This window comes from Tenrec ecaudatus, chromosome 13 (genome assembly GCF_050624435.1).
Source record: "Tenrec ecaudatus isolate mTenEca1 chromosome 13, mTenEca1.hap1, whole genome shotgun sequence".
Classification (NCBI taxonomy): Eukaryota; Metazoa; Chordata; class Mammalia; order Afrosoricida; family Tenrecidae; genus Tenrec; species Tenrec ecaudatus.
This window is the reverse complement of record NC_134542.1, coordinates 132,753,335-132,767,233: the sequence shown is the minus strand read 5'-3', so window position 1 is coordinate 132,767,233 and position 13,899 is coordinate 132,753,335. Positions and strand designations below refer to the sequence as shown.

Here is a 13,899-nt window from a genome sequence, read left to right as displayed (position 1 = left end):
ACAGAGGAATGGTTAAACAAGCTCAGGAACATTCATACTATGGAATTGTATGCATCAATTCAAAACAATGATACCTCTCTCAAACACCACAAGACAGGCACAAAACTAGAGGACACTGTGCTTACCAAATTCAGTCAAGCTTACAAAGATAAACATATAATATCACCATTGTCCTAAGAGAATAAACAAATAAATAAATACTTCATGTAAAAAACAAAAATAAAAAATCCTCCAGATTCCTTACCCCTCAGAACTAAATATTGGTCTGAGTGGATGAAAAAGGAGGAAAAGTAAAACTAGAGTGGATTTGAGTCTTTAATGACATACAACAAACAAGTTCATTTCAGGCATAAAAAAAGAGTAAAGAAAGAAAAGAAATGGACAATGGACAAATTTAGTTTGCATTTACTAATTTAATTTGAATTCTTCACCCAACCCCACAATTTTACTGCTTTTATTTTTACTTCCATCATTAAGTATATGATGTATGATTGAATCTTCTTGTAGGACAAGCATTATTGATTTTTTAAAATATTATTTCCTTTCCATTTGCTTTTTGAAATATTTAATGAACAAAAGGTTTTTATTTATTTACATTTTGACTACATAGTGGCACAAATTGTAGGGGAAAGAAAGGATACAGAATTTCTTTTTGTTTCTTTAATCGTATTGAAATAAGGAACTATTACTCATGCATTTTCCAATTAAGAATAATTGCTTATACTATTTCAGTTCCAATATAAATTAATAATTCCATGTGACATGCTGTTACCAGAGTGATGTTCCACAGAAAACATTTTAAAACAGAGAGCTCACCTCTTGCTAACTAAGAATAATCAGGAGAGGTATGAATTTCACCCACAAGCAAAAATCATACTTAGGAATGTCTGTCTGGGGAGGTAGGAATGGTCTATGTCTATGCATTTCTCTGAATAATGGCCAGGTTACATAAGCCAAATGAGCACACTCATCAACCCCTTCATAAGGTCTTCTGGTCATCCTTGCTAGCTAGGTCAGGTACTTGGCCTCTATCTCTGAATGCCATGTTGATGGAATAATAAGTAGCCTCTGCACATGCTGAAACTTTTGAATCAATTTTATGGTCTCTAACTCATTTCAAAGGGCAACTCTGCATGTTGTCTTTGGGTGCTATTGAGATGGCCGGCGACCCTGGGTGAAACAGAGCCCTGCCTGGCCCTGAACTATCCTCACAATTGTTATGTTCGGGCCAACTGTGGCAACGACTGTGTCAATCCGTCTTGCCCAGGATCTTCCTCTTTTACACTGCCCCTCTACTTTAGCAAGCATGCTGTCCTTTTCCAGGGACTAGTCTCTCCTGACAGCATCTATAAAATACGTGAACTGAAGTCTCGTCGTCCTTGCCTCTCGGGAGCATTCTGGTTGTTATTTCTCCAGGGCGGGTTTGTTTGTCCTTTGGGCAGCCCAAGGTACTTACAATATTATTTCCCAGCACCACACTTCAAATGCATCCATTCTGCTTTGGCCTTCCTTATTCAATGTTCAACTTTCACATGCATATGACATGATAAAAAATACCATGCTTATGTCAGGTGCACCTAATTCTTAATTCTTAAAGCAACATCCTTCATGTTCAGCACTTTAAAGAGGACCTCGGGAGCTGATTTACCCAAGGCAATACATCATTTGATCTCTTGACTCCTGCTTCCATGAGCATTGATTGTGGGTCCAAGCAAAGGAAATCCTTGACAACTTCAATCTTTTCTCCATTTATCATGATGCTGCCTATTTGTCTAGTTGTGAGGACTTTTGTTTATTTACATTACGTTTTAATTCATATTGAAGGCTGCATGTGCAATGTATAGCACAAATGTCATCATTTCCATCAGCGGCAGCTGAGTTTCATTTGTTCTAATATAAAAAGGTAAACTTAAAATTAGAAAAGAATACAGTTCATAGCCACGTATCCATAATTATTTTTAAGTGTTTTATCACATTCTGTTTATCTAACTATATCTTTGATTTTCTCTCAGCCAAGCCTGACTTATAAACAATTAACTATTCTTTTATTTATCAGTAAAATTGTTCTGTAAGATACACAGAATATGTCTAGAAGGTGAGTCACTCAGATTACTTTTACTGTTTGTACACTTCTCCTCAAAAATATGGCATTGAGAGATGGTCTTTAAACCTCCAGAATGATGGGATGAACAGATAAACAAATGGGGACATAAATGGATTGAATGAAGCTGGAGTAGAATTATAATCAAGAGCTTCTAATTGTTCAACTATCATTTTCTGTTCATCTTGTGAATGTATTACCTTGTCAAACTGTTGCCATTCTAAAATTTAAAGTATATTTTCAATTACCTTAATATATTTATATGTTCAGAAAAACAAACCAAATTCATTACTATAGATTTGATTACAACTCATAACAACCTTGTAGGACAGAGTAGAACTCCCCGTCTGGGTTTCTGAGACCAAAGAACAGGGAGTAGAAAACCTCTTTTCCCTCTTAGGTAGTGGATGGGAGTTTTGAACTACAGACCTTTTGGTTAACATAGCCACCAGGACTCCATATTTATCCACAAGTGAGTTAAAATGAAATATCATTAGCATCAAAGAAATAGATTGTTTAATCCTCACAACTATTGTTGATGTTGTCCTACAAATTATAAAAAAGGAAATCAAAGCATAACTTACATTCTTCAAATCCCTAGGAAATGCCATACATTCCCTTTCTGATAAACTATAATCTCTGTGAAAGCCTTAGAAGCCCTCTTTGCCCAGGTGGTGTGTTTCCTGCGTTACTATGGTGATAATCCTTTGCACTGGTCCATGCATATTTACGGATTTTTAAAAATATAGCTTGTGAAGACACTCCACTTTATTCTCTTTGGAAAATTAAAATCTACTACTACTAATGAATCGTGTTGTTGTTGTTGTTGCTAGATGCCATAGAATTGGTGTCAATTCGTGACAACAGCGTGAACTTCAGCTGGTTCTGCGCCATTTTCACAATTGCTCTGTCAAAGAGCAAAGAGGAATTTCCATTTAAATGGGAGGTTTTAGTAAAGGAGTAAAATGATCCAGATTTTTAAAATACGAAATAACGGGGAGACGTGTTGCACATTATTTGGTTAATCATTACATTCTAGTCTGTTAACCGCTTAATATTTGAATATATCCAGGGTCCAAGTTGGTTAATACTCTCCCTGGGAGCCTTCTGTGAGAGGCAGGACAGGAAGAGAGGAAATACCTGCAGGTTTCCTTAAGCATGCTGGCTAACTGGCTTTTCAAAGGCATCTTAGAAAAAGCAGTAAACAAACAAACTAACAAAAAGCAGATTCTGGTTTGCATCTTGGCCAGAAGCCTGTCCTTAAGCCAGAAACCTAGTTCTGAGCTCTTTCATAATTCCTGTGTTTCAGGATAATGTTGCAGCCACTGGCACAATCCCTCTCATTGAGGGTTTTCCTCTTATTCCATGACCGGCCACTTAGAAAGTATATCCTTCTCCAGGGACTGGTCTCTGCTGATAACGTGTCCAGAGTCCATGAGATGAAGTCTTGCCCTCCGTACTTTAAAGAGCACCCAGCTGCATTGCCAAATCAGACTCTTTCTTTTGGCAGTTCACCTTACCAATATTATAATTCAAAGACTTCACTTCTTCTTCAGTCTTCCTTATTCATTGTCCAGATTTCCCTATTATATGAGAGTTTGGTCAATGCCTTAGTTGGGTTCAGACACTCATGATGCCCAAAAGATGATTTCTTGGAAATTAAATCATCACTTAAAAATATCGCTGATTTAAAATACACTGTACTTCTAATTGTTAGGTTCATGGATTGATGAAACTTGGTTCTGGCTTCGCATCATGAGGCAGAAACATGTTTGTAATCCAAGTGACTTTCATGAAAAAAAGGGAAGTTTCAAGATTTACAGTCTTAAAAAGCACACGCTGTTTCTGGAAAGAGTACAAGCCTGTGTTGGAGCATCATGGGAGTTTACAGGTGAACATGAAAAACCACGTGGGGAAAATACAGATACAGGAGCAAGCAGAACCATGCTTGCAGAACTAGGAGATCCCAGGGTTCAAGTGGGATGTGCGCCCCTCCCCATCCCCTACGACCAGGCCCTGGGAGGACATGCAGACACATACATACCTACAAGTGGGAGGGACTCCCACTCTCAGCCTACAGAGCACACAGGAACAAGAGCAAGTCCAGGCTCTGCTGCTGGCTTTTATCCCTCCTCTCCACACTGGCTGGGGAGGTGTGCTGGAGGGCTCTGACTGACTCTATTGGCTGAGTTTAAAAACATCCGTGTGATGTCATGTGTCTGGGCCCAATCTGGACACCCAGGTGGACCTTCCACCTAGATTTAGGGTGCTTGTGTTTAAGCTTGCTCATTTCGGATCTTTCCGTAGGTGTCTAATGGGTGCCTGATGTCTTTCCAACCTCTTTGTGGCACGGACAGGTGATTTTCACTTAGCACAGCATTAAGGAAGGCATCCCTTTTGTCTCTAATCTAGTGACCTGTCCCAATCATGAATCTTCAAGCAGCATTGGGATCGCATCGCTTATGTTCAATTTAACTATATTTAGCCTAAAGTCCAAACAAGTAATATTTTCCCCCACTGGCAAGAAGCTAACTCTCTGTTTATACTATTAATAATTAAGCTTTCAGACAGTAAAGTTTTGGTAGCATCAAAGAATGAGAATGTGAACTTCTAATTATATTCAACAAACATCTATTAACTCACTTTTTTGGTATCTGCAAATCACTTAAAACATCTTAAAAATTATAATATTATGATTTAGAGAACCTCTGAGGGACCATTTCTCCCTTGAATCCAGATTATACAAAAGGCAAGGATTGTTACAGTAAGAAGGCCAACTATTTCATATAATAGGTCTATAAGCATCAGACTATCATTTGGAGAGAAAACTAGGGGGAACCACCCCAAAATACAAGAATAGTATACATTTTTCCCATGAGGTGAGCAAGCAACTTGCTCTGAGTTAGTGCATCCAGTGGTATCACCTGGGAAGGTTCTCTCTGGTCACAGTGAATTTATTCATATAAGCAATTTCACTTGAACCTAGCTTTTTGTGATGGTTGATTTAAGAGAACAGCATGTGGGTGTGAATTTTTGTTTCCTGCTCCGGAAAAGTGCCACAGAAATTGTTGTGATGTTGAACACAATTTACAAGACAGTGCTCTGGGAAAAACTCAAGGGTATGAGTGGTTTTCTCATTTCAAAAGAGATGACATGTTGATTGATAACAACCCTTGTTCCAGACGACTCTCAACTCCCAGAATGAATGAAAATGCGGACGAAATTTGGGCACTTGAGCTCAAATAACAGTGATGGATCATTGAAGAGTTGAGGAAGTTATCTGGACTATCTTGGAACGCCATTAAGTGAATTTTAACAGAAGATTTTGGAATGAAAAGAGTTGCTGCAAAATGTGTGCCTTTGACCAGAAAAAAAAGTGTTGAGTAGAAACATGCGTGCTTTGAAAGAACAGCCCAGAAGCGACCCAGACATTTTTTCCAAGGTCATTACTGGTGATGAGACATGGTGCTACTCTGATGCCCTAAAAGCAACATCAATCAAGTCAGTGGAAGACACCATCGTGACCTCGACGCACAAAAGCTCCTTACATTAAAGCAAAACTCAAGTCAGTTCTCATTTGTTTTTTTTTTTTGTTTTTTTTTTTTGATGTAAGGTGGATAGAGCATTTAGAGTTCATTATATCAGGTCAGATTGTTAATCAAGCTTTCTATTTAGAGGTCCTGAAAAGATTGCATAATATTGTGTGACAAAAAATGGCCTGATTTGTGGCAGACAGAGGACTGATTTTGCCATCATGACAATCCACCTGCTCATACAGCCATCTCAGTGCTCCAGTTTTGGGGATCAAAACATGACTCTCTTGCCACACACACCTTCCTCAGTTGACCTCACTCCATGTGACTTCTTTTAGTTTCAGTAAATGAAGAGGGGCATGAAATGACTGTGATTTGTGTATGTGTGCATGTGTGTGCACCCATTCACCATTGCCTACCATATTGCTTATAGTTCCTGAGAGTAATGAGCATCCAGCCATCTGACCTGCTGACCTTGAGTTCATTCACTTCTGCAACTACAAGCCTGTTGATTTCTGCCAATCTTAGGTTCATGCACCCCCATAGATATACAAGTCATGAGGATCATCCACCCTTAAAATTGGATCCAAGAATTGAACTTGCTATTACCTATCTACATACATGCCTACATACCTATCATCTAACTATGCTTCACTAGTTTTGATTCTCTAGTAAGACACATAGGTATCTTAATTTTATAATTATCATGAAAAATGAGACCATAGGATCATATTTCCAACTTGTTGACAATCTACTGAATATATAATTGCTTTCAAGAGTGGTCTTACATTTTTTCTCTTTCTTCTTTTGTGATTTTTTTTACTTTTAAATACGTACATTTTTCTTTCATGAGTATTTTTATAGCAGTGATAATTACACTGGACACTTACTTTTGTCTCTAGTTTTCCTACTGGATGGAGTGTTTTTTGTGGGTGAGGGTCTGAACTTGCTTATCTTCATGTATTTATCATTATAATCTGATACAGAATCACTCCCTGTCAAAAAATAATTGCAGTCATATCTACTTAGGCTGAATTTATAAAAATCTACAGTTTTAAAATCTGTCAAGGGACATTTATTTCTTATATTTACATCCATTTGTCTACTATACTTGCCCTGTCCAACACAGTGGTTTTGACATCATCACAGAGAGAGATGGTCATGCCCCGGGGTGTTCTGTTTATCTACTTGTACTCTCCTTTTTCTTTTAGGTAAAACTGCCATATGAACCAGGAAAAACAACCGAAATAACTGACTAGATAGTCTAGATCTTCCTGTTCCATTCATACATTTCAACAAAATTAAGCGCTCTCTAGCACAAGATAATAGAATGGGGAAAAAAAAGAAAAGAAAGCTTAGTTTATTGGAATAAACAAATAATATTACTAATCACTGCTATCTGAGTCTCCAAGACCTGCTTCCCAAAGAAGGCATACTCACAATAGAGATAACCTGGTTCATGGTAGCGAGAGTCAGCTGCTATTGAATGTCTATTTCTGTGAGTTTGTTGATTCATGTGGTGGGGGGGGGAAGGGAAGGATACCATTTAAATTGAATTCCAGAGTCATTTGACAATGGGTATGTGGCGGAATCACTCTCTGAGATTCAGCACTCCAGCCTACTTACACCACCCCTTGACCTATTGTGATATTTTTTAGTTTTTCAAAATTAGCAACATACTACACCCCATTCTTTTCCACGTAAGAGATTTCCAATATTTGTGCAGAAACTGAATTAAAAGATAAAGGTTTTTTTCCATGAAACTTTTGAAGCACCACGATAATGGAGAAATTTCAAATAACTTACTGAATGGAGAAACTCCAAATAATATTGTTAGCACCATTCCACATCTAGCTTTCAGTTAATTGCATGAAAGTCGGGCCCCAGATCATTGTGTATTTTTCCTTAGTTATGTGAAAGGGAATGAAGATAAATAAAGGAGAGCAATTAGTGAATTTTTTAGATCACTTAAAAATATATAATATTGGCCAAGGCGTCCAGTAAACTTGAGGGAAGAAAAATGAAAAATAAACAAAAAAACACAGCAAAACAAACCACGGGAGGATAATAATAAATTGTGGGGGTAGACTGTAAAGGAGACTCTTTAAGTAAATAAATACCGATAAAAGTACACACAATTACGATGGTGAATGTTAAGGAAGAGGTGGCTCAGAAACCTTCTCATGCCCTTCTCTGTCATCCTTGACTCAACAGCTACAGTCATCTAGATATGTAAGCGCAAAATAGGGAAGAAGAGAAAACAAAAGCTAGGAATATATTAGCTTTAATATTTTAGTAAAATAAAAAAAACAGAAAGGAGAGGAAAAATTTTTATAAAGGTGCTTAAATACCTCCACTCAAAATAGCTAAGGTCTTCACTGCCTTTTATATAATTTTAGTATGCATGTTTTTAAAATGTCTTGTCACATTTAACACTAACGTGCATCCATTGGTTTTACAACTGTCATTCTTTGAATGTTTGCTGATTTTCTTTTTTAATCATTGCTTGCTTTAACAGGGAAAAGGCACCACAATGTGTGTGAAATATTTTCTCTAAAATATGCAGGCTACACCAATATGTTCCATGTTTATGGGTCTAGCTACACTTGATTATGCTGCATTCAGTTTCATGAAAGAGATCAAGGTAATCGATTCTTTTATTGTTTAAATAAAATGTCAGTGAAAACAATCCTTTAAAAAACAGCTTGAACCACCCCTTCAATGTTGTACATAGAGACAATCCAAGAAGAAATCAATATGATTGAATAAAAAGACAACATTGTATTGCCAGCAATCAAACAAATAGCACCCCTTTCAAGCTGCGTGCGCTTATTAACTACAGTCTTATATAACTGACTCTAGCAACGAGGGATGAATACGGATATGTTGAGGTAGAAAGAGCTTTCCCCTATTTTCTTAGGCAAGCCTTCCATACATTTTCATCCAAGTTGTATTCTTCAATTAAATGAGTTTTGAACTCAGCATTGAAAAAAAGTGCTGAATATAGCCTAGTAAAGAGAGTGAAAGCAGGGTAAACGCCACAGAATAGTTACACTAAGTACCATGTTTCCCCGAATGTAAGACACCCCCCCAAATAAGTCTTACTTATAGTTTTGCCTTTGCCGAAATATAAGGCACCCCCCAAAATAAGACCTCCCCGAAAATAAGCGCCCCCCAAATCTACCTTAACTCTGGACTCTGGACTAGAGCAGAGGGTGCCACCACGCACGCAGCTCACTGTTGGATGCAGCTCAGCCAGGGCAGACAGGAAGTGCGAGATCTCTTTTAATAAAACAATAAGTGTGTACCGTATTCTTCTTCATGAAAAATAAGATATCCCCTGAAAATAAGACCTAGCGCATCTTTGGGAGCAAAAATTAATATAAGACGCTGTCTTATTTTGGGGGAAACAGGGTAGGAAATGAAGGTTGCAGAAGAGGAAAACAAAAAGATGTGCCATGTTAACACTCATCAACAAATGATATTAAAAGGTATTTGATTTGGTAGAAGATTTGTAGGGTTAGGTGCAATTTTTCTATCTCTGCATAGAAAAATATATTGGTGTTCATGAATTAATACTTAGTAAATTTATTGTATCTATGCCAAAATCTCAGAGGAATATTTTTAATGTTAACATGATTCAAACTTTAGGACATTAGGTTATAAACTATTGAGATATTATCCTATGGCTATGAAATTAAATCTGATGCCCTATGTCCAATATTTGCATCCAGTTACAAGTGGAACTGTTTTGTATTACCAGGGCAAAAATAAACTATACATAGACACATCATTCAGAAAGATTTAATATAAATGAACAAATAAGGACACACTGAGGGGTCCTAGTACTTGACATAAATATAAGATAAAATTGTGCTAAAAACACACAAAAAAGCAGAATACAGACTAGATGGCTGGTACCTCTTAAATATTTGACATGAATGTGGTTCACAAGATTTCACTAAAAAAATAAAATAAAACAAGACAGCCCAGACAGAAAAAAAATAATTTGGTAGTGAAAACAGAAAGGGACTAATTTCTAAAGTTTATAGAAAACTTCAAATTTCAATAAGAATAAATGCATAATCCAATAGACCTATGACGAACAGACATTTCACCAAAGAACATATTTAGCTGGCCAACAAACATATGAATAAATGGCTGTGTTAATTAGCTACTAGAGGGATGCAAATCAAAGTAACAATGAGATATTATCTCACCCAGCATTGGTAGTAAAGCTTTATAAAATCCCCAAAACATAAAACACAAATGCTTGATAGTGTAGGAGAGACTGGAACATTCAAACACTGTTGGTGGAATAGCAACGACTGTGGAAAGCAATACAGTACTTCTTTTAAATATGGTACAACCCAGCTATCCCTTTGCTTGTTACATACTCCAGAAAAATAAAATCCACAACAAAGTAGATAGATGTTCATTGATATTCATTACAGTATTATTGACAATAGCAAGACATTGGAAACAACCCAAATGCCCTCAGTGGAATAATGAATACATTTATTTGAATATATATACACAATGTAATAATATGTAACATTAAAAATAATGATGAATCTGTGAAAACCACATAACATGAATGAACCTGGAGGACATTATGCTGAATTAAATTATACAATCACACAAGAGTACATGTTTCATTATATGCTTAATTAAAAATTAATTATGCTTAATTAAAAACACACAATATCCTTTGATGACTATCAGAGGTGATAAAGAGAGGCAAGTGAAGTCTAATGCTCGAATATAAGCTTGTGTTAATGTTGAAGAAGGAGAAGACAATATACAACAAAGGAAGATTGGTGAAAGATTATGGAGGTAGGAAAGGTGGTTGGCAGGAGTTAAAGGCAACACAGACATATACTGTCATATACATAATTGTGATAGGTAGGTTTGTTATGCCAACATGGCCAATGAACGCATGTGAGATTAGTTGAAGGGTGGAGAGATAAATGATTCTGTGAGTCCTGCCTCTTACTCACTCTTGCTCTTTGATCATCGGACCAGTGTGTTGCTGCCTTGTTTGTTCTGTGCCTCCATTTCAAGCTACACTATCTGTGGGATGTCTACCTGTGGACTGTGTCACTGTAACTTGAGGTTCCTTCAAGACCTGCTTCACCACGCTACAGGAAGGTACATCTCTTGAGCTGAGGACTGTAGGACCCTGTCATCTGGCTGACGGTTGGTGACCTGCTTGCTCTTTGCTGCCTGTGGACCCATAGCCTGAATTGCTCCATGGAGGACTACCCCACGGCCCTCAAGACTTGAAGGACTGCCCGTGTACTAGCTGTCCCATGGAAGTGAGTTGTACTGAGCTTTTTGTACTGCTTTAGAGATTAACTGTTTATTTCTTATGTTAGCTATCTATTTAAATATATACAAAATGATTAGTGTCCTGGTTTTGTTTCTCTAGAGCACCCTAATACATTTGGTACCAGGAGTGCTTCTAGAGAAATAAAATCATAAATATGGGTTTCTTAAATTGGCTCTGCAGCCTGATTAGTCTTAATAGCACACTAATAATGCTATTTCTACATGTAAAGGCATGGATAAATCTGCCACTCTTATTAATAAATGGTGTCAAAGAGCAAAGCTAATACCTACAGTAGCACCACCAATCGATGAGGTGCTGGTTAAAGGAGAGGCTCTGGGTGATGATATGTTGGATATTTTCCAGCAGTTTTGTCAGGATGGCAGGTATAGGGAAGCTGGTTGGCTGGTCTTCCTTACAATGGAAAGTGTGATTAAGGAGAGGGATGGTCTTAGGGCTTCAGAAGCACGCTCAGGCGCTGATTTATAGACTTAAAAGCTTTCACCTGTGCGACAAAGGAGAGCCTTCTCTCCCCTAGTAATAGAGCTGGCATTGCTGACAACAGGTTCAGAGTCTCATTATGTGAGTGGCTGAATTACAGCGTCAGCTGAATTGCAGATCTAGAGGATGTCTGATATCAACGTGAGGGCATTGATGGAAAAATTTGGGACCCTGAAAAATGGGATGAGAACATATAAGTTGATGATCCAGAAGAGGAGGATATTGAGCCCCTAGAAACAATTGAGCCACCCCAGTCAATAAATCCACCCCTCCCAGGTGAAGGTATTAATCCACTGTCAATAGAGCAAGTCACACCTGAGCAGATTAACCAAACTGTTCAAACTGAAATGCCAGGTAGGGCTGCATCAGTAGCATTGGCCAAGGGAGATTCCTTACAAGACATTCCTGAGAGCACTCAGGAAACACCCTCACCACCCATTATCTCCTCTAGACCTGTAACTAAAATTAAGTCTAAGAAAGCTTCTAAAGGTGAGGTTGAGTTGGTTACTCAATAAGAAGCACGCTATGCTCATAAAGATATGCTCGAGTTTTCAAATACGTACAAGCAGAAGCCTGGGGTATATCCCTGGGAATGGTTACTGAGGGTGTGCGATACTGGTGCACAAGATGTAATATTAGACTGGTCTGAGTTTCTGGATATGGGACCCCTAAGCACAGACTCTTCTTTCAATGTCTTTTCGAGAGAGGCTAAGAGAGGATCTAATTCTCAATGAAGCATGGACTGCCAGATGGCCTACATTAGACCAACTTGAAGTACCTGACCTACCTTGTTACACTGTAGAGGAAGGCATCCAAAAGCTTAGAGAAATTGGTATGTTGGAATGGATCTATCAGGATATTCCCATAGACCCAAAAGGGTGTGTCCTGAAGACATACCCTTCACCACAACCATAAGGAAGAAGTTTGTGAAGTGGACCACAGCATCTCTTAAGACTCCTGTAATTGCTATTTTATGAGCACCAGGATTAACAGTGGGCACTGCCCTAAGCGAACTCCGGCATTTGCCCAAAATGGGCTGATTGGTCCCTGTGATGGTAGAGAGCAGGTGTCAGCACTGAATCAACAGAGACAGGGTGGGCAACCTGTCTCATGTGCACTTATGGCTTTGGCTACTTAGCTACGAAGTCCCTAGGAGTGAAATACATGGGAAACGTACTAAATATTTACTTGATCTACACAGGCATAAGAATGGTAGATCAGGTAAACAGCAGAATAGACAGTCACGATCGCTCAATCCATTCCCAGACCTGAACCAGTTTACAGACCCACAACACCTTGAATGAGGGGGAGGCCAGGTCCCTTTGAAGGAGGACCCTGCTACATCACCGAAGGTCTATACTGTAAGTCTTTCTTCTAGCCTTCCCCAAAGGGACCTGTGGCCTTTCACAAGAATGACTGTCATTGGGGGAAAGGATATAATCAAATTCCTCGAGGATTACTGGACACTGGCTTGGAACTGACACTAATTCTAGGAGACCCAAAGTGTTTCAAAGGCCCACCAGTCAGAGTGGGGACTTGTGGAGGTCAAGATATCAATGGAGTTTTAGCTCAGGTACGCCTCACTGTGGGTCCAGTGGTCCCCCAGACCCATCCTGTGCTTATTTCCCTAGTTCCAGAAAGCATCATTGGAATAGACATACTTAGTAACTTGCAGAACCCCCATATTGGATCCCTGAAATGTGGAATAAGGGCTGTCATGGTAGGAAAGGCCAAGTGGACACCATTAGAACTACCATTGCCTAGGAAAATAGTAAACCAAAAGCAGTACCGCATTCCTGGAGGGATTGCAGAGATCAGTGCCACCATCAAAGACTTGAGAGCTGCAGGCGTGGTGATCCCCACTACATCCCCATTTAACTCACCTATTTGGTCTGTAAAGAAGACAGATGGATCCTGGAGAATGACAGTGGATTATCATAAACTTAACTAGGTGGTGACACCAATTGCAGCTGCTGGTCCAGATGTGATTTCATTGATTGAGAAAATTAATACTTCTCCTGGTACTTGGTATGCAGCTGCTGATCTGGCTAATGCCTTCTTCTCAATATCAGTATCGAAGGACCACCAGAAGCAGTTTGCCTTCACCTGGCAGGGGCAAAATATACTTTCACAACTCTCCCCCTGGGGTACATCAACTCTTCTTCCCTGTGCTATAAATTAGTCCAAAGAGACCTGTCTATTCCACAAAATGTCACACTGGTCCATTACATTGATGACATTATAATGATTGGACCCATTAATGAGGATGTATCAAGGATTCTAGATTCATTGGTACAATATCTGTGTACAAGATGTTGGGATATTAACCCAACAAAGATTCAGGTACCTTCCACATCAGTAAAATTTCTAGGGGTCAAGTGGTGTGGGGCATGTCGAGATATTCCTAGCGAAGGATAAGGTATTGCATTTAGCGC

General features: G+C 38.7%; 1 non-coding gene across 1 annotated transcript; it reads left to right on the top strand.

Moving 5' to 3' along the window:
• Positions 1–226: 226 nt before the first annotated feature.
• Positions 227–353, top strand: LOC142425243 (small nucleolar RNA SNORA61). The gene has a single exon (XR_012779592.1). It is a non-coding gene; the product is annotated as a small nucleolar RNA SNORA61 (small nucleolar RNA).
• The last annotated feature ends 13,546 nt before the right edge of the window (positions 354–13,899 follow it).